At 38.5% G+C, this 26,836-nt stretch overlaps 1 protein-coding gene across 2 annotated transcripts in view; it reads right to left on the bottom strand.

The window, feature by feature from the left end:
* Positions 1-26,836, bottom strand: part of KLHL32 (kelch like family member 32) — a 227,508-nt gene that overhangs the window by 30,898 nt on the left and 169,774 nt on the right. The window lies entirely within an intron of this gene.

Genomic DNA, 26,836 nt, shown 5'->3' with positions numbered 1-26,836 from the left:
TTGTCAACATTTGTTGTTTGCACATGTAAGATACTAGCAATTTGTTAGAGCAATTTTCACAAAAACAGGATAGAGAGAAGATTCTCTTTGTATTCTGGATACAACAGCAGAATATGTCCTGAACTTTTCGTTTTCCATTCTAGAATTCCTTTCAAGGGAGAAAGGAGTAAGATAAGATCTTTTGGCTATAGAGAAATTGAATTTCTTAAAATTAAAGCAGATGCAGAGGGCATAAATAACCAAATTGAATAATAATGTAAAAACAAACACTATCAACAATAAAAATCCATATTATGGAACACCTGAAGTAATTTAATTAATTTGACTTAATCTCTAAGTTTTGCAAACCTTCCTACACACCAGTATAAAGCCAGACTTCACCTACAGTCAAGTTTATTTGATATGAATTATTCTTAGCAACACGTACTAGGTCTCCTAGACAATATGAAGTGGGTCTGAAGCAATTAGCATGAAAATGTAAAACAATGAATTAGAATACTGAATGATTTTGTTGTGCTTTACTTGCTTTCTGACCCATGGAATTGGGGCTTTGGTCTTCCTTGTTCAGCTGATGCATATCATTGAATTAAAAAAGAAAAAAAAAAATGTCATGCTGAGCATTACTTCTTGGCAGACACAATCTGGTTTTTCATCCTAGCAAAAAGAATCTTTGAACTCTCTCAGGCACTAGATGATTTCAGAGCTTCTGTATCTATTTACAAATGGTTTCAAAATGCAAGGTGAATTTCGGGCTTGTCTTTTTAGCTTCCTGAGTAACGTGAATGTAGGTAGTAAATTCACTTCCAATATGGAGTGAACTATAGCTCTTAATGAATTGCACAGTGAAGAGAAATGAAAAAGAACATCCCTGGATTTGTTCTGGGGGATGCCAAATAGCCTACCAGTACCGTGGAGGACAGATGAGTGATACTCTCTAGCTGTTTAGAAGCTAGTGGCTTTTATTTAAATAAGATACCAACCTGAAGAAAAATAATGTATCTGTAAATGACAACATCAGCAATAATCAATGATATTACAGAAGAAAAACTCATCAATCACCAGGTCTTTCTCTGTCAGAAGTGGAGAAGGTTCCCACAGGCAACACCCTAGTTTTTCTCCTTCCTAATTTTAGAAGTTTCAAGGGACAGGGTTCCAGTTATTTCCCTGAGGAGATAATTCAACAATTTAATATATGATTTTCCATTTTTTGCTCATACCAAAAAACCAAACCCAACCCATTGCCGTTGAGTCAATTCTGACTCATAGTGACCCTATAGGACAGAGCGGAACTACCCTGTAGGGTTTCCAAGGAATGCCTGGCATATTGAACTGCTGACCCTTTGGTTAGCAGCCATAGCACTTAGCCACTACGCCACCAAGGTTTCCTTTTTGCTCATAGGACTATCAAAAGTTCTCAGGGATAAAGTCATTCCACTCAAGGTCATTTCTCATGCACCAGGTGAAATTTTCTGAAACATAAACTTTGATATTGCTTCTAATTTAATTGAGTAATTCCAGCTGATATTGCTTTGCTCTGTAATGGATTTCTTAGCATCCTTATGCCCTTACATTTCTGCATCTTTCATATAGATACTACAGAAAATAGCACTGGAGAAACATTAAATACCCATGTCTCCATAGCCTCTTTTTATAGCATAGTGCTGCCCATTTAATTATTTTTCTCTCTCCTCATAAATCAGTTCTTCCTATGCCATAATCAATCTTCCAGCCCATCTCTGAACATCCTCCAGTTTATCTTTCTAGCAAATAGTGTCAGTTATTGCATGAAAAGTACAAAACCCCAACTACGCCCTGCTCTTAAGGAAACCTCAGTGGAACGGTGACCACCATGCTCTATTACTGATTAATTTCTGGCTTGCTGTCGACTCGCGCTCCTATGTCACAAGTATCATGAAGCTTCCACATGTTCACTTTCCCCAAATACCATGTATTACAGAATATTTTCAGCACATACATTATTTTGCACTTTCTGTAATGATTTTCACTGTTTTTCTTTCAATGTTTCTAACTCCTCACAGATTTAATATAATTTTCACACCTTTATCATCTATTAATATTTTCAGACTACAAGAGTCATTTGTACTTGTTGGGTTTATCTTTTCTACAGACCAAAGTTGAATGTAATTCACAGCTAACTGTCCTGTCACCAATTTCAAACCAATCTCACCTAGGTATAGTGCTATTTATAGATTTAAGTTCAGTGCTCCTTAAACCTAATGTGCACATGAATCACCCAGGTTTTTGATAAAAATGCACATTTGGATTCCATAGGTACGGGGTGGAGAGGTTGGGAGTTTGCATTTTCATCAAGCTCCCAGGTGATGCAGACGCTGCTGGTTCATGGAACACACTTTGAAAACAAAGATTTTAGACAGATTTCCACTCATAAAACAGTGTTTTCATGCCATGCTGACTCTATTTAAGTACTTCAGGAAGCTACATTAACTGTTCAGTCCACTAGGGTAAATTACTTCCTTATTAGAGTAAATTGCTGTTTCAATTTTAAGAAGGTATAAATCTAATGAAGTCTAAGTAGAATTCTTTAGTTAGCATATATGACACTTTATCTAGCTTAGTATTACGGGTTAGATGTTAAGTTTGGAGATGCTGGTTCCATAAAGTCAGTAAATCAATGGCTGATTAAATTGATTTACAATGTAAATTAAGTCATAGAAATCCTGTATAGTTTTGCTTTTGCAATAAATAAACAAACACAGAAGTATTATTGTACTCTGTTTTTACTTTCATGAAAACATAAAAATGACTAGATAAGAGAACAACTGCTGAAACTGTGGATAACTCTTGTTTATCCAAATAATGAAAGGCATGGCAAAGAAAATTCAAAACAATGGGGCACTTCAAAAATCACTTCTACAGTGTAATCTCACCATAGCACTATTCACAGCTGCACCGAATTATGGGCAAGGGAGTGAAGGGCGTCCAGGGACCCATTAAAGAGGCCTAGAGACCAGAGTAGCACGAGGCTGATTTATCAGTGGGGCATCACGGAGCTTAAGGACCACAGTTGACTTTGGATAGTATCTTGGTGCTCAGGTTTGAAAAGGGTTATTGAAGGAACTGGTGACTTTTAAAATAATGACATCACACTGAGAAAGCATAATACAAGGGAGGATGCTATGCCATTCTATCTTACTTATTTGCATAGATTCTACTTTGAAACAATTGTTGATAGAAAAAAACAATCTGACATCTCCACACCTTAAACTCTAGCATTTATTGGGGGAAGAATAGTGAAAATATAGCCAAAGTTTATCTCCCGTCTTTTTGGTGACACAGTCAGCAACAGTGGAAGAGAAATTACAGATCCAGTCTGGGAGGGTACAAAAAAGAATACTTATGAAACATGGACATTAAGCATGATGTTTCCTAAATCATCTGAAACACAGAAAACCTTCATCTCCGAAAACCACAGGAGATCTCACAAGAACCCTACCTGGCCCAATCTAGTTCATTTTATCTGGATGGAGAATTGTTGATCCTTAAAAGGAGCATTTGCTATAGCTTAATCCAACTTCAAAGACTTATCTCATCCTCAGATCCTTGATAAAGAGCAGTGCCTGGCACATACTTAGCTATAAATACTCGTTATATAAATGGAAAATTCTTCACAACTATTGTTAGACCATTTCTCATATTTCTCTTAGACAACCAAACAATACCAATTCCTTTTTTACCTATATATATTTATCTATCACAGGCTTCAGTTTCCTATTTTACAATCTCACCTTCATGGCTTTCCTATAATGCCTTTACAAATTCTCAAAATTTCGCACTGCTGCATGCAGCACAATGCCTTACGTTATAAGCCCTAGTTTTATTCTTCCACATGCTTGGCACTAAAAAAAAAAAATTTTTTTTTTTTTCCTAGCCGCCTATATTTGAGATTCTTGAGAATGTAATGAACATGACAGCCTTTTAAGCCCTCATATAAATAATAAAATATTTGGGCAAGAAGAAACTTTACAGTCTATTTGGTTTAAACTTTTCAATTTTACAATGGAAAGACATCCAGGCAGGTTCACTGACTTGCCCCAAGTTATACAACTAATTGCTGGAAAAGCTAGAACTAGAATTCCAGGTTTTAAATTATACAATGTGATTTTCCATTATATAACATTGTCATTTTTTTTCTATCAACAATTGTTTCAAAGTAGAATCTATGCAAATGGACCCAAGCCCCAACGTAACCTCCATATACTCTAAATTAGAAAAAATAGTCTATTTAAAAAAAAAAAACAAAACTGTTTTGCTTCAAACTAGGTTGACAATACTTATCAATGAGTCTTACTTATTGATTATGTCAGACATAAAGAGCATATTAAAGAGTTTACAATTAAAGAACAAGTATTTAGGGGAAAAGGTGTCCTTTGAATCTTATACTATTATTTCACTTTTTATTGGAATACATATTTTAATTCTAGATCATTCCTTGTTAACTAAACCTGGCTCAGAAATATACAGAGAAAATAACCCCTTTTCTTTAGATTTCTCTATGTATGGCCATTCTATGAAGTAGAATATGTAATATGTAATCTTAAATATAAAATTATAGAAATATGAAAAGTATATAATCTAAATTCCACAAATGTTTTCCAGTATAATTAAAATACAGAATTATACATATTTGAGAAATCCATCAATTACATGAACAAATTTTACATTCTTAACTTTGTCAACTCTTCAAGTTCTGATCCAAATTCCTTTACTGTTTATGCTGGAACACATTCAGAGAGAAGCTGCTGTTTTGAAATCTAAAATTCCTGGCCCTTTTAAAGAAGCGTTTTGAAATCTAACTCTGCTCCTATATGCCCATACATGTGCGTACTACACAATGTAAGCCTAAAGCAACGCCCAAACAATGAGAAATCTTACGCTCACAAATGTCCTAGCAATATATGGGTTAGGAGTTCATCCTAAGTCCCAGAACATACACCAATGCACTCTTCCATAGATCTGCCTTTACAGCTTGCAAATACACGTAAAAGTGCCCTTTAAAAAGCAGGTTCTCATCAGATCAGTGCTCAAACCTTTTTAAGATGAAGCCCTCATGACATTGTCTAAAGTAATAATTATTTCTTTGTCTTGGTTCACAAATATTCTTTTTCACTGAAAATGATTTTCTCATCACAGACCTCATCTACCAGAGCTGAGTAAGCAATGACCGGTATTTTTGCCCACTGCCTTCCTTATTCTGCCCTCTTGCCAGGGGCAGCTATTATTATCCTTCTATTTAAACCTTGGTTGCAAGGGGCACACTGAGCCCTCCCTTTTGCCAGGGCCCACACTGTGAAGGTACAGGCATCCACATCCCTACAGTCTTGTCACCCACTGAGATAAGCCAGGGCAGTGGTTCCTCTCAGTGCCCAAAAAAAAAAAAAAATTTTTTTTTTTTTTTTAAGGCAGCACAAATTCCATTCTTCTGCAAAGACAGAAAGGGACGAAGGAAGGGCACAGGAGCAAATCAACAATGAACTGACACTGCTGAACCACCACCAAAGAGCTGGGCGTGTTAAAGAGCATTTGGGCAACAAGGAGTGGGAAGCCACGGAAGCATATTTTAATAAAATGAATGACAGTGCATAGCCAGACTTTTTCGTGTCTAAATTGAATATCAAGCATGCTCTCTATCTTCTAATCCATGACCTCAAAGTGAAGTTACAGTGATTATTATATATTACATTTAAGTACACTCTTTTATATATTATTTTATAATAGACTTAAAAGTTGTACATGATATGATTTTAAATTGTATGCAGTTCTTTTAGATTATAAATGGGGAAAGTTTCCCAAATGCAAGTGAGCATGTTTTGAGACTTGCCATGTTATACTACCTTTTTAAGGTGAGACATATAAGGCCCCAATAGTGACACATTAAACCAAGACAACTACTACCACAGAGAGGAAGGCTTATAAATAAATAAATGCACCAAATTTTGTATAGTCACATTCTCTTCTTTGACAGCAAATGAAAAATTTCAATTCAAAGACAATATTCCCATAAAATTCAAAAACACCAGAAACTAGGGATGCAGGATCAGAGCATTTTCTTTACCAGAACAATGAAAATGTTACCACGGAGGAATATTAAAAATTTTAACAGTGCTCACTCGACTGTTATAATTAAAATTATATCAACATTTTGCTTGTAAAACAGATTTTTCAAGGGAGGTTGCACATTAACCATTACAGCTGACTGCAGACCTATATAAGACATACACAGGCTACTTTCTTTTTCCTCTAAGAAATATACTTCAATAAAATCAAATCTGATGAGGCCCTAGGTTCATATACTGTCAGAACAAAACACCTGACAGATTTTTAAAAGAATATTCATCTTAGCAGACTTCATAATTACATACATTCTTTCATTGCTCACTTAAAATTTTAGAACTTTGGAATAGAACTGCCATATGACCCAGCAATTCCACTCCTAGGTATATACTGAAAAGACTTGAAAACAGAGACTCAAACACACCTGTACACCAATGTTCATTGCAGGTCTATTCACAGTAGCCAAAGGTGGAAACAACCTAAATACCCATCAACAGATACAAACAAAATGGAATACTACTCAGCCAGCAGAAGAAACAAAGTCTTGATACATGCTATGATATGGATGGAGCTTGGAGACATTATGTTTTGTGAAATAAGTCAATCACAAATATTGTATGACCTCACTCACATAAAAAGACAAGAAAAGACAAACATATAGAGACCAAAGTTTATTAGTAGCTACCCAGTGCCGGAGGGAGGGAGAAAGGGGCAGTTAACAGTAATGGAAAAATCACATAGGTTAAGCGTAGGGCTGCACCACTGATTATTGTAATTGCTGTCACTAAGTTGTATACCTGTAAAAAGCTGAATTGGCAAAAGTTGTGTGATACATATATTTACAACAATGACAAAGAAAAAAAAAAAGAGTAGCTGCTGAGACTGCATATGTATAACCAAAAACCTCAGGATTTGGTTCCTTGGTTTGGAGGTTTAGGGTCATGGTTTAATGGGACGTTACAGTTAATTGGCCTAATAATGTGCTTAGTGCTTCTGTTCTACCTCCTAGGTCGTTGCATGGTGCCTGTGGTCTTAAAAACTTGCAAGTGGTCATCCAAAGCACAATTGGTCTCTATTCGTCTGGAGCAACAGAGGAAGAAGGAGAGTCAGAAATAAGAAGACAATATGGAATGTGTGGCTAATTGCCTCCATGAACAACTGCCTCCTTTGCCATGAGACCAGAAGAATTAGATGGTGCCTGGCTACCATTACTAAACATTTTGATCAAAAATTCTATAGAAAAATCCTGATCAAAAGGGGAAAAATGCAGAACAGAATTTCAAATTCTCATGGAATCTAGACTTTCTGGAACCATAGGAGCAGGATGAACCCCTGAAACTACTGCCTTGAGATAATCTTTAAAGTTTAAACCAAAAATATTCCCTGACGTCTTCTTAAGCTTAACTAGTGAAAATGTCTGCCTTGAGCATTTTGCTCTTTTAAGAACTGTATCTATGAGATCAAAAGTGACAACAGCAGCTCGAAAGATTAGATATTTCATGGGGCAGTGAGTTTATGCTAACGGCAGAGGAACAGCTCAGCAAAGGCGGGTGAGAATGATTGCACAACTCGAAGAATGTAATCAATATCACTGAGCTGCATGTGGGGAAATGGTTGAACTGGTGTATGTTTTGCTATGTATATTCTCAACGACTACAAAATAAAGTTAAAAAAATAACATTGGGAGATTGACAAATGCTCTTATTTTCACTTCTAGCACAAAATTTGTGTTCTGTAAATCATCTATATACATATATATATACAGCAGAGCTCCAAAAAGTAAAAGCAAGAGTCCTTGAGACCAAGGGTGTCTCTTTCCCACTGATGGAGATAAACACATAGGACAGGAAGAACCACAATGATAACTACCCTTGAGTTCCAGACACTTAGGAGAAAAGGTAAAAACAGACCTGAGCTTCCCTTTGGTTTAGTCTTTTAACCTGAGAATTTTTAAATAGTAAGTCATATATCAAAGATGAAAGGAAAAGACAGAAAAAAAGGTAAGGTTAGTATCCTGTAACGTCCTTTCAATTTGCAAAGATTGGGCAGAAGCTTGGGCTAATTTTTGCAAAACCCCAAAAACCAAACCCGTGCCGTCGAGTAGATTCCGACTCATAGCAAAGTCAATAAAAAGAGAACATCATGAATACATGGCTGACATTGGGGCAGTCATTTGGCTTCTCATCTCTAAAATGGGTGAGTTCATGAGATGACTGCTACAGTCTCTTCTGTCTCTATGATATATGCCACCTGTGGATCCACCAAAAAGTACTTTTTTAAAAGTAGAACCCTCCAAAATTCCTATTGGTGGGAGTGGCAACCAAAACTAACCACTGTACCTAGACTCCAAGCCACAGATTTAAATATCACAGGTAGAGACTATCAATATCTTTTTGAAAAACAAAGCGAATTTTTTTTTTTGCCTGTAGCTCTGTACTCACGAGAAATATGTGTGTATATCTGTGTGCATCTGTGTGTGTGTGCCCAGTAAAGGTACATGTGCACACAAGCCTATGTGAAGAGATTTGGGTTGCATCATAGCATTTTTCTCCCCAGGAACAACTTTGTTCGGATTATATTATCCCACTTAGTAGGTACCATCTCTTATAAAAATAAAATAATCTCAGCCAAGGAACCCACACTTCAAATTTGTGACTGCTTCAAGGTTTTTTTTTCAAGGTACTATTTATTTAAAATCCCTACATGAGCTGGTGGCGTAGTAGTTAAGAGCTCAGCTGCTAACCAAAAGGTCAGCAGTTCAAATTCACCAGCCACTTCTTGGAAACCCTATGGGGCAGTTCTACTCTGTCCTGTAGGTCGCTTGAGTCTGAACTGACTCAACTGCACCTAACAACAACATGAGATCTTACGCATAAATGCAAATAATTTAGTGGACTATTCACGTAAATTTTACCTCTGGATTGTCTTTAAATATGCTATCCGGTTATCTAGTATATACAAAGCTATTTAGATGGGAAGAATTGCCTACAGGACAATACAATACAGCTGATATCACCCACTCCAGTGTTGCTGAAGGGAAAATGAAACCCATTCTTGGTCTGCTCTTGCTTGAGCAAAATACATGAACAGTTTCAGAAACAGCATCTTATAATTGTCCTTATGCAGTCTGCTATTGGTCTGAGCCACAAAACTATAGTCTTCTATCTAACCATTGATGGCTGGGATTGTTTCAGAGCATTACTTGATGTTGGGTTGATGACATGAGAGTTTTAAATAAAATGTTAGTGTCTGCATATTTATATACAATGTCCCAACCAAAAAAAAAAAAAAAACCAAACCCAGTGCCATCGAGTCGATTCCGACTCATAGCGATCCTATAGTACAGGGTAGAATGCCCCATACAGTTCCCAAGGAGCACCTGACGGATTCAAACTGCCAGCTCTTTGGTTTGCAGCCGTAGCACTTAACCACTATGCCACCAGGGTTTCCATAAAGTGTCCCACTAAATATAAATGGGACTTTGCATGTGGTCAGTGAAATACTAAGCTTAAGTGGTTAGAACAACAATGGAAAGTGAGAGAAAACCAACTTGGTCAACAGACAAAAACTGTGTGGTATCCCACTGGCAACAGGGACTAGAGTGACCCTAATGGGTCACACCATCTCACATAATTTCCCAGCTACTGCATGCGATGTGGGTGCAATATCATGGTAAACTTGGCTGAAGAGGCCAGAGAAATCCTGGTGCTTTTTTCTACCATTAATTGGTACAAGCTGGTTGAGGTAAATGTGACACAAGGAAAGAAGGTTGGACTTAATGTTAAAAGACCTGTTTCTGCAACTTAAAGTCTTTGTACATTTAGGAACAACATACTGAGACTCCATTGTACCATCTACAAAACAGGGATGATACCAACTACTTCATAGAGGTCTACGGGGGTTGAATGAGAAACATAATGAAAGGGCTTGGTAAACAATGACATTTACACCAATATGTGGTTGTTGTTGTTGTTAGGTGCCGTCGAGTCGGTTACGACTCATAGTGGCCCCACACACAACAGAACGAAACACTGCCTGGTCCTGAGCCATCCTTACAATCGTTGTTATGCTTGAGCTCGTTGCAGCCACTGTGTCAATCCACCTCGTTGAGGGTCTTCCTCTTTTCCGCTGACCCTGTACTCTGCCAAGCATGATGTCCTTCTCCAGGGACTGATCCTTCCTGACAACACGTCCAAAGTAGGTAAGACCCAGTCTCGCCATCTGCACCTCTAAGGAGCATTCTGGCCGCACTTCTTCTGTTCTTTTGGCAGTTCATGGTATATTCAACATTCTTCACCAACACCACAATTCAAAGGCGTCAACTCTTCTTCGGTCTTCCTTATTCATTGTTCAGCTTTCACATGCATATGATGTGATTGAAAATACCATGACTTGGGTTAGGCGCACCTTAGTCTTCAGGGTGACATCTTTGCTCTTCAACACTTTGAAGAGGTCCTTTGCAGCAGATTTACCCAATGCAATGCATCTTTTGATTTCTTGACTGCTGCTTCTACTGCTGTTGATTGTGGATCCAAGTAAAATGAAATCCCTCACAACTTCAATCTTTTCTCCGTTTATCATGATGTTGCTCATTGGTCCAGTTGTGAGGATTTTTGTTTTCTTTTTGTTGAGGTGTAATCCATACTGAAGGCTGTGGTCTTTGATCTTCATTAGTAAGTGCTTCAAGTCCTCTTCACTTTCAGCAAGCAAGGTTGTGTTATCTGCATAACATAGGTTGTTAATGAGTCTTCCTCCAATCCTGATGCCCCATTCTTCATAAAGTCCAGGTTCTCATATTATTTGTTCAGCATACAGATTAAATAGGTATGGTGAGAGAATACAACCCTGACCCACACCTTTGCTGACTTTAAACCAATCAGTATCCCCTTGTTTTGTCCAAAAACTGCCTCTTAATCTATGTAAAGGTTCCTCATGAGCACAATTAAGTGTTCTGGAATTCCCATTCTTCCCAATGTTATCCATAGTTTATTATGATCCACACGGTCGAATGCCAATATACACCAATATACAGAATTAATATGATAACAATGTGCCACCATTCCTCAATTCAAATACCTTCTAAATTAAAGATAAAAGAGGCACATTTAGATCATTCTTATATAGCAAAATATTGTACAATATTGACATAAATTTTGAGAGATTACTATAGTTGATACATATTTGCTACACAGCATTAAATACTTTTTGTATTGGAAAGTGATAATAAAATATGACAGCACAGCAGGTTATAAACTAGCCTATACCAAAAAAAAAAAAAAAAAAAACCAAATCCACTGCCATTGAGTCGATCCCGGCTCACGGAGACCCTACAGGACACAGCAGAACTACCTGGTGGATCTGAACTGTCAACCCTTGGTTAGCAGCTGTAGCTCTTAACCACTATGCCACCAGGGTTTAAACTAGCCTATATATGAACCTATTTTATGCCAATGAATCCAGTAATTTAACATCATAAGAGTGGCTTTGTTAATCCCAAATCAGAGACATATGAATGAGTGAGCGAACAAATGAATGAATGAAAAGAAAGAGATTTAAACCCAGTTGTCTCTGCATTACATTTAGCATATACTCATTTTCTTTACTTGGCTTGGGTCTCCTATTAAAAATACTTGAATTTATGTCCACATGAGTCTCCCCAAATCTAAATTTAGTTAATTTAGTGGCAAGAGGACACACACACACACACGCACACATTCTAGCTATCTGGCTTGAGAAAACTAAAATAATGGTTGATTACCTGAGTTGATTACTTTTCTTCTTATTTTGTTTTCCTGTGGGCAAGTGTTGCTATGAGTTGGAATTGACTCGATGGCAATGGGTTTTGGTGTGTGGTCAAGTGATGTAACCATTAATCTTTTAGTTTTTTTTTTTTAAATTCATTTCTCAATTCCTTATTGTGTACCAGGAACTTACTTTGTAAGAAAGAAAATTCTAATCAGTACATACATATACACACATTCTTGCCAGTCACTTTCAAACTCTATTAATACCATAAAACTCAAGGCTTACACTTGACCTCGAGTATCTTGATGTATTCTTGTAAAATATATTCATGCAATTTGGAATTAGGGAAAAAAATCTCTGCAAATCTGGAGAGAGATTTTTGTAGAGAGATTTTCAAACACACATAAGAACCATCTTTCTTATGTTGCCATTTCCCTCATGGGTCTTTTAAATATTGTTGGTACATTTATAGATTTTATGGTTTAAAAAAAAAAACTGTTTAATTTGTAAATATGCCCTGGAGCATCCTGAGAGCATCAACCCTTTGAATATTTCTTTACGAATTGATTCAACAATAATGAGCCAGCAGCAGGTTCTCTGGCAAACATACCCCCGACCTGAAATTAAACCCTAAATATTATGACCAAATGATCTCACATGCTCAAGCTGCTGCCCCAGGTCACTGAAACCAACCCAAACTCATTGTCATGGAGTCAATTCCAACTCATAGTGACCCTGTCAGGCAGAGGAGAACTGCTCCACAGGGTTGCCAAGGCTATAAATCTTCATAGAAGCAGACGGGCACATCTTTCGCGGAGTGGCTGGTGGGTTCAAACAGAAAACCTTTTGTTTAGCAGCCAAGTGTTTTAGCCACTGTGCTACCAGGGCTCCCTGTCACTGACACAGAGATATTCAAATCCTTCTAACAAGGAGCACTATGATGAACTGAGAAGTCCAGGAGAGTTCCTAAGCTGCATTTAAGGGTGTGATGTTAGCAGCCTTCAAATAAAAAAAACCTTCAAAAGTCATGTTAGATATTGAGGGTTATAGTGCAGTGGGTAGTGCATAGTGAATGACATGAGTAGACATTGTAGGTGGCCAGACTCTATCATCCAGGGGATGGAGCCTGGAGCAGAAGCCATACCAGCTGATGGGGCAGAGAGAGGGGTGTCAGGGCCTAGGTTGTCAGTGAGTTTCAGGGGACATCCACAAAAGTGATGCCATCTACTGACCACCTTCTGTGTGTGACGTTCAGTCCAGTCACTGATAGTTCAATAGCATTTCACACTGCATTCTCTAACTTCTTTTCATCACATATCACATTCATCACAATAGCATTTCACACACAGCATAAATAACTGGGACACCTTTGAGTACAGTACACAAAGTAATATCTTTGTCAAAGTAGACACGCACTGCAGCACAGCTGTCATAGATTTTTTACCCAAATAGAAATATCTAAGGAGGTTTAGGCCAATGTCCAGCCAGGGGTTGGGGCTTGAAAGGACCGTTAAAAACAAGTAAATAATAGATGAGTCTCAAAACAGAAAGCAAGGATGTGAGGCCGTAAGTGGCAGAGAGAGGGAGACAGGGCTTAGGTTTGGTGGGGAAGGTAGCCTAGAAAGCCCAATATATGGACAGTCAGGTTCTGTAGGAGAGAACCAGTGACTTGGCAGTCTCGGAAGACTTGTGAGGGAAGAGCGGACTTCAAAGGGTCAAGGATTGAGTAGGAGGTAGCAGCTGTTCCAAAGGCTAATCCATAAGAGTGAAAGAATCTTGTTTTAGCCCCAGTTGCTGCACTTCGGAGACTATCCACAAGTACTTGCCAAATGAGAGAAAATAGGAGAACGAGACTGCCATCTGGGGAAGCCGCAGATCTGAGACACTCTTTTTAAGGTTAGGAGGAATAATGTGTCTGAAGAGCAGGGCATGAAAGGTGGAGATGGAAAGATTCAAGAGGAAATAGAAACTGGGCCCATTGACTGTCCTGGGAGAAAAATTGCCGACACAGGCCTTGGAGGGAAAGGGAGGCTGTAGATGAAGTGTGAGACTCTCTCGAGGCTTTCTGAGGGTACGTTACTGCTGAGGAGACACAGTTTCAGTGGACAGAGAGCTTGGTGGGTGGGGCGTGTGGTGGAGGCTTGTAAGGATACAGGAAAAGTTCACCATTTTAAAGGGTTAGATACAAATAGAACAAGGATTGGGAGAGGATGAGAACCCAGTCAGGTTGGAAACAAAACCAAATTGAAATAATGAGTTATATATTCTTTAAGAAGAAATAGCCTTTGCTTGAGTCTCATGAATTTGCAAACATAGTGAATTTATAAAACAAAATCACTCATTGTTATAGATGCCACAAGTTAATATTAAAATTAAACCTCACACTACTTTTCCAAATACCAAGGAACTATTGATTGACTTGATAGACACATTTCTAATCACCTTTCTACTCCCACTGCTTAAACAAAAGGAAGGCACAACCTAGTCAAAAATTTTATGAAGCATCCCTGAGGATTATTTTATCTCTCTTGTCCATAGAGCTAAACAAAATAATCATTTGAGGTCTACTGTGATGAATCCACTTAGGACATATACATCGACAATCCTTTTCTCCTTTGTTTTCAAAGAAACATTTTAAACAGAACTGTTGATTAATTTAAGAGCCACATTAAAACGCTAACTGGGTTCAATGACTTAATCTATTTTTGGAGCCTCTTCAGGTGAGACTAAATTATTGCCTAATGACTCTTTCTTATTCAAACACTGGATGGGGAAAAACAAATAAGAATAGCTTAAAAAAGCAAGAAATAAGTAATGTGAAAATAGAACACTTGAAGTAAAATTACAGTCACTAGGATGTGTCTAGCATCTGTAGACTTGTTTTACAACTGATGTGAGATAAATGTCCAAGGCTTCGGTAGAAGCATACTGCTGAATGCTCACTGGGGGAAAAAAATCTGAAGACAACTCAAAAAAGCAAAATGATGCTAGCTCTCAGGTGCCTAACATACGAGACCACTACACACAGTCTGGAGATAGAAATAAAGGTTTTACTCCTAGCCTTTTTTTAAAAGGTATGCATAAAAAAGGATTATCAAGAGCTACACATTGTAAACACCAGCAAAATTAGTTGTTTGCATCTTTTTTTACCCTATGCCTAAAACAGCTACAAGATTAGGCACTGGATTTATACAAATTGAAATTTGAAACTTTTAATAACTGTTGTACATCTACATACAGATATCTGTCTCCCAACCTCATCCCCTGCCATGCTTCCTAAGAGGAAGGGGAAAGGAGTAAAGTGCTGTGCTTGGACACAGGTATTCAGCAAACTGTTGTTAAGACAGGCTAGTAAGAGAAATACAAGAAGAACGGAACTTTCAGTTCCACAGTTGCCTGCATTTTGAATTTACTACGTTTGGTGGTTACTGTAAGAAACAGTGTAGACGACCATGTGAGCCAAAATATCCCGGTCGTTTATACTTCCACACTGCACAATCAGAACAGAAACATTTGCTCTATTGGAAGGCAGTGATAAGGACGGATTTTTAAAGTTTCCATTTTTAAGTGAAAATGAAAGAAAAAATGCTCTTCTAGATGTCTTGTGCCTTTGAGCTCCATTTGAAAAAGAAAAGAAAAAAAAAAAAGGCAGAGAAAACTGCTGTGAAGGTCACCGAGTGAAAGAACTTCCTCGGGGCACAGAATAAATTAAATCCCAAGGAAAAAATAAAATGTGATTTCCAGAGTGTGAGGCACAAACTCCAAATGACAATGATTGACAGCCAAACTATATCCGTGCAATATCCAAGACCGCACGTTCTCATTTACCTCAGTGTAGCCAGCAAGCGCCCATTAAACATCCGTCTGATGCCCAAATTAACCTTCTTGGCAAACTGAAAGAGGCACAAACTATCATAATCAACCTTTCATTATCACAGCAGCCTCTAGTTAAAGGGTCAGAATAATTGTGCCATCAGAGCCTTGATTGTTTTCAATCAACAGACGGCTGGAGTGACAGCTCAGTGATGGAGGAGTCTGATGAAACGGCACCAGGCCTAATCAGAGCAGATGAAAGGAAGGCATGATTGGTGCAAATGAACAGTCGTGCCTCTCCTTTTCATTTACAATCTGAAATTACTCTTAAATTTGTGGGTTTTTTTTCCTCCCTTATGAGCACCAGTGAAAGAATGTTTGACTTATTATGAGTTCTGACAGTGCAGAGTTATAAAACACAGGTAGGGTTATCAGCTGAGGCTTTAAGTGGGTATTCAGCATAATTCTAACAAATTCACTCTTGAAAAGCACAAAATGACTAAAAAGGCTTCCAATGACCTAACCTTTCAGTGCTGTTTGATTAGCAGGCCCATTTATTCTAGCTCACATTCTAAATGATGAGAGAAGATAAAACCAAAAGAGAGCAGATATACCCTGTAAATGTTTTCTCTCAACCCCACTGCTCTGTTTACTTCAGTATTAGTTCCTTTGCCCCAAATCCTTATTGTTCTCTAAAAATGCCACATTAAGAGCTCACTAGAGTTCATCTGTCAGAGCGGATGGGTCAAATGGGGGTGTTTTTGGTTAAGAGCTTGAAGCTATACTGGGTAAGAAAGTGACTGGAGCCCACCAACTCTATGCTGATATCAGAAGGGAGATCTGGGGAAAAGGAAGAAAAAATTCTGATAGGTCAGGTTAAATTTGGCCAATATAATGCCGCAGTTATATAACAGCTCTTCTTAACAAATTAAAGACATTAGCATCCTTTAAAAAATTATTGATGAGTAGAATATACAATTTAGAGTGGCAACAATAAGCTTCTAACATTTATTTTCTTCTTTAATTTGAGATCACTAGCCAATCGTGACTCTCTGCAGGGTATTATGATTGAGATTGGTACTGGAAAACAAAGAAAAGCCTTTTGGCAGCAAAGATTAATCTGTGTGTGTGTGTGCGTGTGCGTGTGTGTGTGTCCATCTACAAACGTGTATGTGGTATGAATCCTGCATGTATAAGAGAGGAAAAGAAAAGGTGGCTGCTGGCTTGGGATTTATAGTTTTTAAACCCTTTACTCAAAATTTTTTACATAAAATGGGTCGTTTTATTTGCTAGATTATATATTGGAATGATGAGACTGGGGTACATAATTAACAAAGTAAAAAGAAGAGTTATTTTGAAAGTCTTGAATTTTCTATGCAATATTCAGAAAAATTTATTCCTTGACAGCCAGCCCTTATTTTATTGGTCAGTTGCTCACCATGAATGTACCAGAATGTACAAAATGCACATAGTTCTACCTACATGCAAGATAAACTTTAAGTGGAATATTGCTACATCAGTCATGACTTTCTGCAACATCTCAAAGTTATTGTTTGGTTTGTTTTTTAGGAGACAATTTTCAAAAGAAGGTATCTGGCAAATGGTTCAAACTCGAATATTTTCCAAATCCACTCTTGCTCTCCTGCCACTTTCTCAAGTGCCCCTGTTCTCCAGCAAGTCACATTACTTCTTGTGTGCCCACAGGCACCTCCACTGAGCTTTATCAATGACACACGCTTGTCATCTCCTAAGGATAGAGTTCTTTTCCCAGCATGGTGTTGGCTTTTGAAGGCATGGCTTCCTTCTGCCTAGAAGGCAGTTTGTGTCTAGGTCAAATAGGAGTGGCTTCAGGACACTGACTTCACAAGGAGTTGAAAACAGGATTTCTAAGCTGTTTCACAGAGCGTAAAGATGAAAAAAACAGGCCAGTTTGGGTATTTGCCTGTTCTAACCCCCAGAATCCAAGGGACGTGGAATTAATAATTCTAAAGCATTACACAGCCTCTTTCCATTGTCTAAACCTTACATGAGTTGCGAAGAGCAAAAAGACTCTTCAGACGACCTGGCAAACCGGATAAACCAACCCCTTTGTCTATCATTTGCTCTTTGTTGGATTTATATAAGGGCTTCCCTCCAAAGACTGCATATTCCCAGCAATGGGCAGAAGAAGGAATCTCAGCAGGCCCAGGCATTCTCGCAGCCAAACAGAAGGGGTGTCTAAAGTGCATTTGTCTCTTAACTTAGCGTCTTCCTTTCTGGAGGGAGAGTTTAGTTTTACTTTCAGCTGTGAGTAATTTCCCATTGTGATTGGCTGACTTATACTCAATTTAGTATAATTAATGCCAAATTACATTGTAATTCACATAGAATTACAAATTAAAAGCTATATTAAGAGCAAATGAATTAATCAAAATTAATGATATTACACTCACTTGTTTTAAAATGTTAATAAGATAGGTCCTCCTAAAACGTTTAAACTTTAGCATACCATCTATCACTCCTTTAATTACCTGATTTCCTTGTGTGGCCAGAGGAGGTTGTGTGTGGGCATTTGTAATCAACAAGAACACACACACACACAGAAATGTATGCTCCAGTTTGCAAAGCTCTTTTTAGCCTATGTTCTAGAAGCATCAGTTATACCTGTACCACTTACCAAAAATGACCTGTCATACTTCCTATAAACAAAGGGGAAAAATGTAAAAAAAATCTTTGATATTTGTCTTTAAAACTTATCGAGGATTCCACCCCCCACCCCAAAAAAAAGGGTTTACCTTCCTGGTTAATTCTTTTCTACCAAAATATCAAAATCTGTTTGCATTCCTTCAATGTGCCACCCTGCAAGTAGCAAAAAGGAGGCACTTAGACTAAGGAGTAAAACCTCGCCATAGAAAATGCACTATTCTATACGGTGGGCACAAGAGAAGTCTAAGAATTATCTTTATCCATGAATGCTGCCCCTGATGATTATCTGAGAATGGCTACTGTTCTCCTCCAGGTTTGTAGAGGTGTTAAAACTTCTTTATTTTTATTTGTAGCTAAAACCCTATGGGGCAGTCCTACTCTATCTTATAGAGTGGCTATGAGTTGGAATCAACAACACAAAGTCTTGGGCACAGAATGGGGAGAAGCAGGGTGTAACAATGTTAGTATTCAGCAATGAATGCCAAAGCTTCTCCAGACATCTCTTTTGAATGTAAGTAAGTCCAGAGCCTTTGGGCCACTGCACAGCTAAGTTTAGATCCTCTTCCTTAGAATGCATGGAATAGGAGTTGTTTACGGTCTGACATGGCCCACTGGCACTCAGCTGGCCTGATAAAGATTCCCATAGAAATAACCTGTTCATGCAGGATATGGGACCACAGTTTAATTCTACTGAAAAAAGATCAAAGCAAACAAACAAACAAAACCCTCAAGCCTGTTGCCCTCAAGTCGATTCCAACTCATAGCGACCCTATAGGATAGAGTAGAACTGCCCACAGGGTTTCCAAGGAGCGCCTGGTGGATTCGAACTGCTGACCTTTTGGTTAACAGCCATAGCACTTCACCACTGTGTCACCAGGGCTCTGAAAAGAGACTAACACTTAAAAAAATCAATTCCAAAAACTTAGTATCTTTCTCCCTTTCTCTTAAACCCCATACCTAGGTCATCACCCAGCTTTCCCTTTCCGCTGCATAATTTTCTAAACGCACTCAATACATTGGGCATAAAATGAAGGAGTAATGACTGATTATATCCATGGCACCCATCCAGTCTCTAATCCCAGATAAAGACAATGGCTAGTAGACCCCCTCCCTCCACCACAGGCCATGTAGCTGCAGCAGAAATAATGGTGCTCCAGGTTCTCTTTCACACTGATTTAAATTTCCTGAGCCTGGTTTAAAAGTGATCCTCCCTCATTGGCCTTCTTTTACTGTTTTATACTTCATCTCGTACCTTGAGGGAATGAAAGGCCATTCCCCACCTCCGCCAGAACACTTTCTCCCTCCTTCCTCACCAGATCATCTAGAGCCCAATCTTCCAGGCTCTGAGAAAGACCCACACCTCCAAAGACACTTCCCTGTACTACTACTGGAATCATTTTTGCAACTTTATACAAAGCCGCACAGCAGGTGAAGATGAAAACTGGTAATTTATTAGGAATCTACACTGCTGGCTGACTGATTACAGAGTAATGTATAAAAACCTCTTTGACTTCTGAGAAGATGCGTAAGGTGCTTTGAGGTGCTGTTTTCTTAGAAACCGGTTGCATTTCAGGAGAAACAGTGAGACTTATACTGAGACCTGTGAAGTGAGTCAGTCACTGACTGTGAGCTTCAGTTTCTGCACTAGTTAAAATGTGGATAATACTTGCCTTCTCAACCTTAACAAGGCTGATGAAGGGCTCAAATAAAATAATGTGGATAAAAAACTTTAAAAATATAAAGCTCTCCAGGAATATAAAGTATTTCTACTGTCGTTATTATTATTGATGGACCCCTGTGCGTCACCTCTGGGTTTCTACCTCATATACAGCTTATACCTGGGTTTTGTTTTTAAATCCCTGATAACTCAGGTAGCAACAATATTACTGCAGGCCACCAATGCATAAGTAATATTCTCCAGTCATTTCTTTCCTCCTTACAGCAGCAACAACAAAAATTTCAGCGGGTAAACAACATGAATTACAATGAAAATTAGTAGAGAACATAAATATGCCATATCACATAAATCACCTTGTTGTTCTGCCGTGCTCATTCCCCCACCCAAAAAAAAAGTTAAGTCATGGGAACAGCAGCACATGAGTACAAGTTGGGTCTCCTGTAATTTCTGATAATCACTGCCCCTCACAGCTACCCGACAATGCACAGCTCTAGTGCTGAGGATTAGCTGGAGCAAAGTCCCTCTGAAATGAATGTGCCTTGCATTTCGCAGAGGCACACAGCCCAGACAAACAACAGCAAAGCCACTAGTCGAGCTACTCGGGGATGAATCCCCACAGAGGAATTAGCAGCATGTATATCAGAAAGAATTGCTAAATGTACACTCTGGCAGCTTCGAGCTACAAGGCCTGAAAGAGCAATGCTGCTCAGTACCCAGCTGGGGTCGGGGGAGGGCGGGGGGACTCAGTGACTAGAACATCCTCCAGGCACAGCGCTGTTTGGGATGCAAAGGAGCCGCTGTTTATTCTTTTCACTAGCATCTAATGAGAAGAAAATGAAGATGTTCTCATCAAATTGGTAGAAAAAACAGAATATAGTTGGGAGGAATGGCAAGAAGTTTTAGGAAGAAAATCAAAAGGTGGTACATGCTTGATTAATCTATAGAAAGGTAAGTAAAAATGATGGGGATATTGGTGGTTCAGTGGTAGATTCTCACATTCCATGATTCCAGGCCAATGCGCCTCATGCACAGCCACCACCCATCTGTCAGTGGTGGTTTGCATGCTGCTATGATGCTAAACAGGTTTCAGCAGAGCTTCCAGACTTAGACTAGGAAGGCTTGGCAATCTACTTCTCAAAATCCCATGGATCATAATGGTCTGATCCCATTGTACATGGGGTTGCCGTGAGTTGGGGGTGGACTCAACAGTAGCTAACAATAAGTAAACAAACAAACAAAAAACAAGATACCATAAAGATGCCCAGAAAGTGTCTATCTGAAAACAGAACAAAACAAAAACAGTAATGACATGCACGTATGAAATGAGAAAGGGTGGGACTATGATGAAAGGTTACAAATCTTGTTTGGGGATAAGAATTCTCGAGCCAATTTTATTCCATTTCTAGCTACCAAGGTCCAAGTGTTAAAAATCAAGCATTACTGATGGCAATTTTTTTTTTTTTAAATAATCACCCAGGGTCTGATATCTTTCAGGCTTGGATTATACTCTTCCAGGGCCTGATGCCCACATGGGTTGGCAAAGGTTTGCAGAGCTGGTTAGAGAGGACCTACAATGAACAAGAGTTAACACAGAACAAAGCAATAAAGAAGAGGCAGAGGCTACACTGGGTGATGTTGAAACATTCAAACAAATGGCACTTCATTTTCCAGTGTACCCATATCATCTCAACATGCCCAAAATTAGCAAACAATTCATTAAACTATTTGGCACAGGTCAGTCCCCACTGAGAAGGAACCAGCATGGTGGGAAAGAGTAGCAAGCAGAAAGCTCCATATCAAACTCTAGAATCCTGTGAAATATAAATAAGGGAAACTGTAAGATCCATGAAAGCAGAGCTGTGTTGGTCTTTTTCACTACCAACTGCCAGCCTCCATTAAAACAGGCAATAACAGTACTTGTTATGGATTGAATTGTGCCCCCCAAAATATGTGTTGTAAGTCCTAACCTGTATACCTGTGGTTATAACTGCATTTGGGGATGGGTTTTCTTTGTTATGTGAATGTGGCAGTATTAGTATGGGGTATGTCTTAAATCAATCTCTTTTGAGATCTGGAAGAGCAGATCAAGCAAGCAGAGATGGGGGAGATAGATGCCACATTACATGAGATCTCCAAAGAAGCAAGAATCAAAAGCTGAAAGGAGTCAAGGACCTTTCCCCCAGAACTATTAGAGAGAGAGAAAGCTTTCCCCTTGAGCCTGTGCTCTGAATTTGGACTTCTAGCCTCCAAAACCATGAGAAAATAAATTCGTTTGTTAAAGACACTCATTTGTGGTATTTCTATTATAGCAGCACTAGATATCTAAGACAGTACTCAATAGGATATGTTCAGGCAGAGTAGGTACTCAATAACTATTTGGAATGAATGAATGAGGCACACGCCATGGAGCATGGAGTTAGAAGTAGCACCATAACACAGACTGGGAGGCAGACAGGTTGGTCAGCCTCACTTCAGTAGGTAGGCATTGTGCCAAGGAACTGGAATGGTTAGTCTCTACTATTTTTAAAGTCATGCAAGTAATTTGATGTACCTCTGTGTCAATCACTCTCAAGTACTTTTGAGCTTCTATTACAAATTTAGAAGTTGGAGTCCAAAGTCAAAATAGCCTAAGAATTGGAAAATTTGGGTTTGATTTCTAGCTTGTTACTTCAGTTTCCCCACTTGTACCATAAGGAGAGCAAAGCCATGTTAAATGCAGAAGCATTCTGAAAACTGATGAGATACTTAAATATGAAGTATTATGACATTATCGTTTGACATGTAGTACCGTTTGAAGCCCTTGCTTCTTTCTGGCCAGAGGTGTATATGGGTTAATTTATCATTTAAGAGATAAAAGATGATAAATCAGTACATGCCTAGTATCCTCGGATTTCCAACTATAGGTAGTAGCTTTTTATTTAGGTTTACCTTCTGGGACTTTTTTGAAGGAAAATGATTAAATCAAACTATAATGTGGGTGGTTTTGTATTGTAGATAAAAGTCCAGGAGGGACTTGTCAAAAAGCCACTAAATTTGAGGTCTTTGACTACTCTAAACAATGTTCAACTTATGTCTCTAGAGATGTAAACTGAATGTGGTATTAACAGTATGACTTATGGAAGAAAATTCCTAGCAAAAATCTGTCAAGGAAAAACGCAGCCTTTAAAAGTCCAAACTCATTTTGTGTAACACTTTTCCTAGAATAAATCTAGCCTTATACAGGAATAGCAGGATTCCTTATTATCCACTCAACACATTTTAATATGAAAGCTCTATATTATTATTTTTATTTATTATTTATAGAGAGCAAGAAGACAACATGGCAGTGTACAGTGCAAACACTACAGGAACAGCCTTTGCCTCTGGGAACATATAATCGAAAACAAATGTAAACACGATCTTCCCCCACCCCAAACCACAGCACACAGTTCATCTCTGGCAAACTAGAATGAAACATAAGTAGGATAAAGAAAGAGATGCTCTCTGCTAAGGTCTGATCTAGTCAGACGTCAATCACAGTACCACCGAAATATCTGGTCTTAAGTCCAGGTAGAGTTAGGCTCAAAATACAAGAGGTGCCCTCAACCCCAAGGTTAATAAAGGAAGAAAAGCATTGACCTATGTACTGTCTTTCTAAAATAATAATATGAGCCTCTGAGATACGTCACCTCTACTAAAAGCAGGAAACAAGTTAGTAAGTTAATAACTAAAGGAAAAATATAACTGCTCCACATTCAGACATGAGACTTAACTAAACTGGTCTAATCCAATAATTGTACATTTTTGTAAAGCTTTTTACCCCACAATCCAGCTTCCAACACTGTGCCTATAACAGATAACTGGTGCTCAAGAAATATTCATTTTTACTTCTACAAACAATCTTTACTGCTTTTTAAATATTTTTCTTGTTTTTCCTACTTTTGTGATGAAATAATAATTCAGAGTGCTGGATTAAAGGTTTAACACTTAAGGATCCCTCACATTCGGTGTGAGGCCTGGGAGAGGGAAATGGAGTTAGAAAACCTGTACTTGGCCTTACATGCCAGCATGGTTTGTTCTGGGCATTTAGTAGTTCTCAGTAAATACTGGTGGATAGACAGACACACCTTCTCCCTTCCTTGCACATCTAAGAGAGTTTACATTAAGTTCAGGGTTTTCCCATAAACTGTACTGTCATGGAAAGAACCTTCTCCCATTCTGGTGAAAGAGAATCTGAAGTAGAAGAGGCAGAGACTGTACTATACTGGAAGAAAATAGAGCTGTGTATTAAGTGCTTCCCGTGAAAAGGAAAACAGACCCAATGCATGGTAAATGCATGGTAGTGGTAGGAAATTGTTTCATTATTTCACTATACATTTTATGACAGAAACCCAGCTCAGGATTCTGAAACTATATGTTGACTCTAACAGGAGAAATTTAACAGGACCCTATTGAAACAAAGTCCTAAGTTAGAGCTATAACCCAAAGCAAAATAAAATTGGTGGAGATTTGCCAGGTCACGAATTCAAGCGACCTCATGCCCCAGGCTTCCTCTTCTTGCTCATTTTTAGTCTCCCCTTCTCTGAACCCTATAACCTCTTTGCTGTTTTTCACCTGGAACCTGAGAAATCCCTGGCCTTGAAACATAAGACCCAATTTTTGAACTGAATTGAATTAAAGAAAAAGACTATTTCTTGAGAGAACTTCTATGTCTTTATACATTTAACATGTGTATGCGCTGCAAGTGCCTGTGTTACCTCTGAATATACGACGACGATGACCAACGGACCACGTAGTTCCGGCCTGTGGAGGGGACAGGAAAAATTGTCCAGGAGGGACCAAGGAGCCCTCTGTGAGAGAGGAGACTTTAACTTTTAAGATAAAGTTGCAAAAGGTCAGGTGGAAAAAATGAACAGATACAAGGTGTAATCTTTGGGGATTTCACAGGTTCACGGATCCACAGAATGGTTATGGCCAGCAGCACATTTTATCAAAGAAAGGGACAGCATAAGGAATAGAAGGAAATATTAAAAAAAAAAAAAAAAAAAAGAATTTATTCAGTAAGGATAATCTGAAGGTTCATATGACACATCTTCAGAGCTAGACCTCATGAAGTCTGGTGACTAATGAAAATTAGATCTTTCACAAAGAAAAAAAAAGAGGGACTGTCCCAGGTTTCATTAACAGTAGATAGTGGGCCAGCCACATGTACACACGTGTATGTGTGTGTTTACTGGGCTCACACTTAGGTTACTGGTTGTACATGTTAATCACACAGTACCACCACTCTGTCAGCTCTTCTATTACCTGTCCTACTTTGTGCCAATTTCCTTCCTCTTCTCCAACACCCCTTGCTTCGCTGTTCTTCTTTAAGACATGGGATGGGGATTTGTCAAAGTCAATGAGCACTTTATTACAGTGAGAACGCTCCATAATGAACAATTCAGCGATTTAATGAGATTCTGTAGATCTGTCTCCAGCCTGTCCATCAAGTTTCACTTCTATAAAGCACCCTGACACTAATCCTCTGGCATACCCAATTTTCACCCTGGGCTGAATATTAGATTCTTCCATGGTATATTGCATTAGTAGCATAACCTTAGCAAAAATTATGAACTTAACTATACTCTAGGCAATATAGCTGGTCTGATTTGATTTCTCTCTATTGGGTTAAATATGAGGGAATTATTTATTTACTAAGATAAAGCAAAAACAGTTTCTTATTGCTTGCTGAATGCCTAAATGGATAGATAAAATTTCTGTAAGTCTTCTAATTCTTTTTTGAGGACCACGTATTAAAAATATATATACTGCCTCCAGCAAAAGCCAGTTTTTAAAATTCTACATTACTATATCTGTAGCCTTTAGAGAGGCAATTATGATAACTCTTAAGTGGACAGTATGGAATTTTTCTGACACTTAGAAATCTGCACATTACCATGTGGATCTCAGGCAGCGCCTTGAACTGTGCCACAAAGAGAGCTAGAAGCCAAAAGGATGGTTGGCTTCAGATCTCAATTCAGTTAGAAATAATTAAATGCAGAATTCACTCCAAGTCTTCTTCCCTTTGGGAAGCAAAGGAAAATTTGGCTACTTCTCCCTTTGAATTGACCTGAGTCAATTCTGATGATTGCTGTTTACAGGAGAGAGTAGAAACAACTGAAATGCTAAACACTCATGTTCACCAACCCTTTCAACCTTTGCCTGAACAAACATTATAAAAAAATACCTAAGAAGCAGCAAAAATTCAGCTTAGTTTTGTTTCTCCTCCTCCCCCTCCCCCGCCCTTTTGTTTTCTTTGTCAAGACAATGTGGAAAAATGAGGACAGGAGTCACTAAGACCTGGATTTGAAGCCTGGCTCCCTCTGTCACACTGAGCGAGGCACTGAAGCCTCACTTTGATCACCTAGAAGATGGGGGTGATAATAGCCATCCTTCAGGCCTGTTGTTTGTAAAGAACCTGGGCCCCAGAAGACCCTCAGTACACTGCAACTCTTATTATCATCACTGGTGGAAGCAATAATAAAGAGGGAAGTTGTTGATTAAAGTAAGACAGAAGAGAAAGACATAAGAGACTGGCATCAGGACAATAATCATGAGTCAGTGGAGTCAGATACTGGAAAATTATCAGCTACCCATGACTCCATTTTGGCTGACATTAAAGTACTCTCCCAATGCCATTTGATAAGATACCAGGAATTCACTACCTCATTGGCTAATAGAAGACTTGTTACTTCTCCTTGTATTTAGTATATAGTATATTTTTCAAATGATCATAAAATCTTGAAGGCATAGAGCTGCAGAAGTAATAAGATGGCCAGCTAGTGCTTCAGAGAATCAGTG

The sequence above is a fragment of the Elephas maximus genome, chromosome 1 (assembly GCF_024166365.1).
Source record: "Elephas maximus indicus isolate mEleMax1 chromosome 1, mEleMax1 primary haplotype, whole genome shotgun sequence".
In the NCBI taxonomy this organism is placed as follows: Eukaryota; Metazoa; Chordata; class Mammalia; order Proboscidea; family Elephantidae; genus Elephas; species Elephas maximus.
Note: the sequence above shows the minus strand (reverse complement) of the source record. Positions and strands in the feature narration are given on the sequence as shown.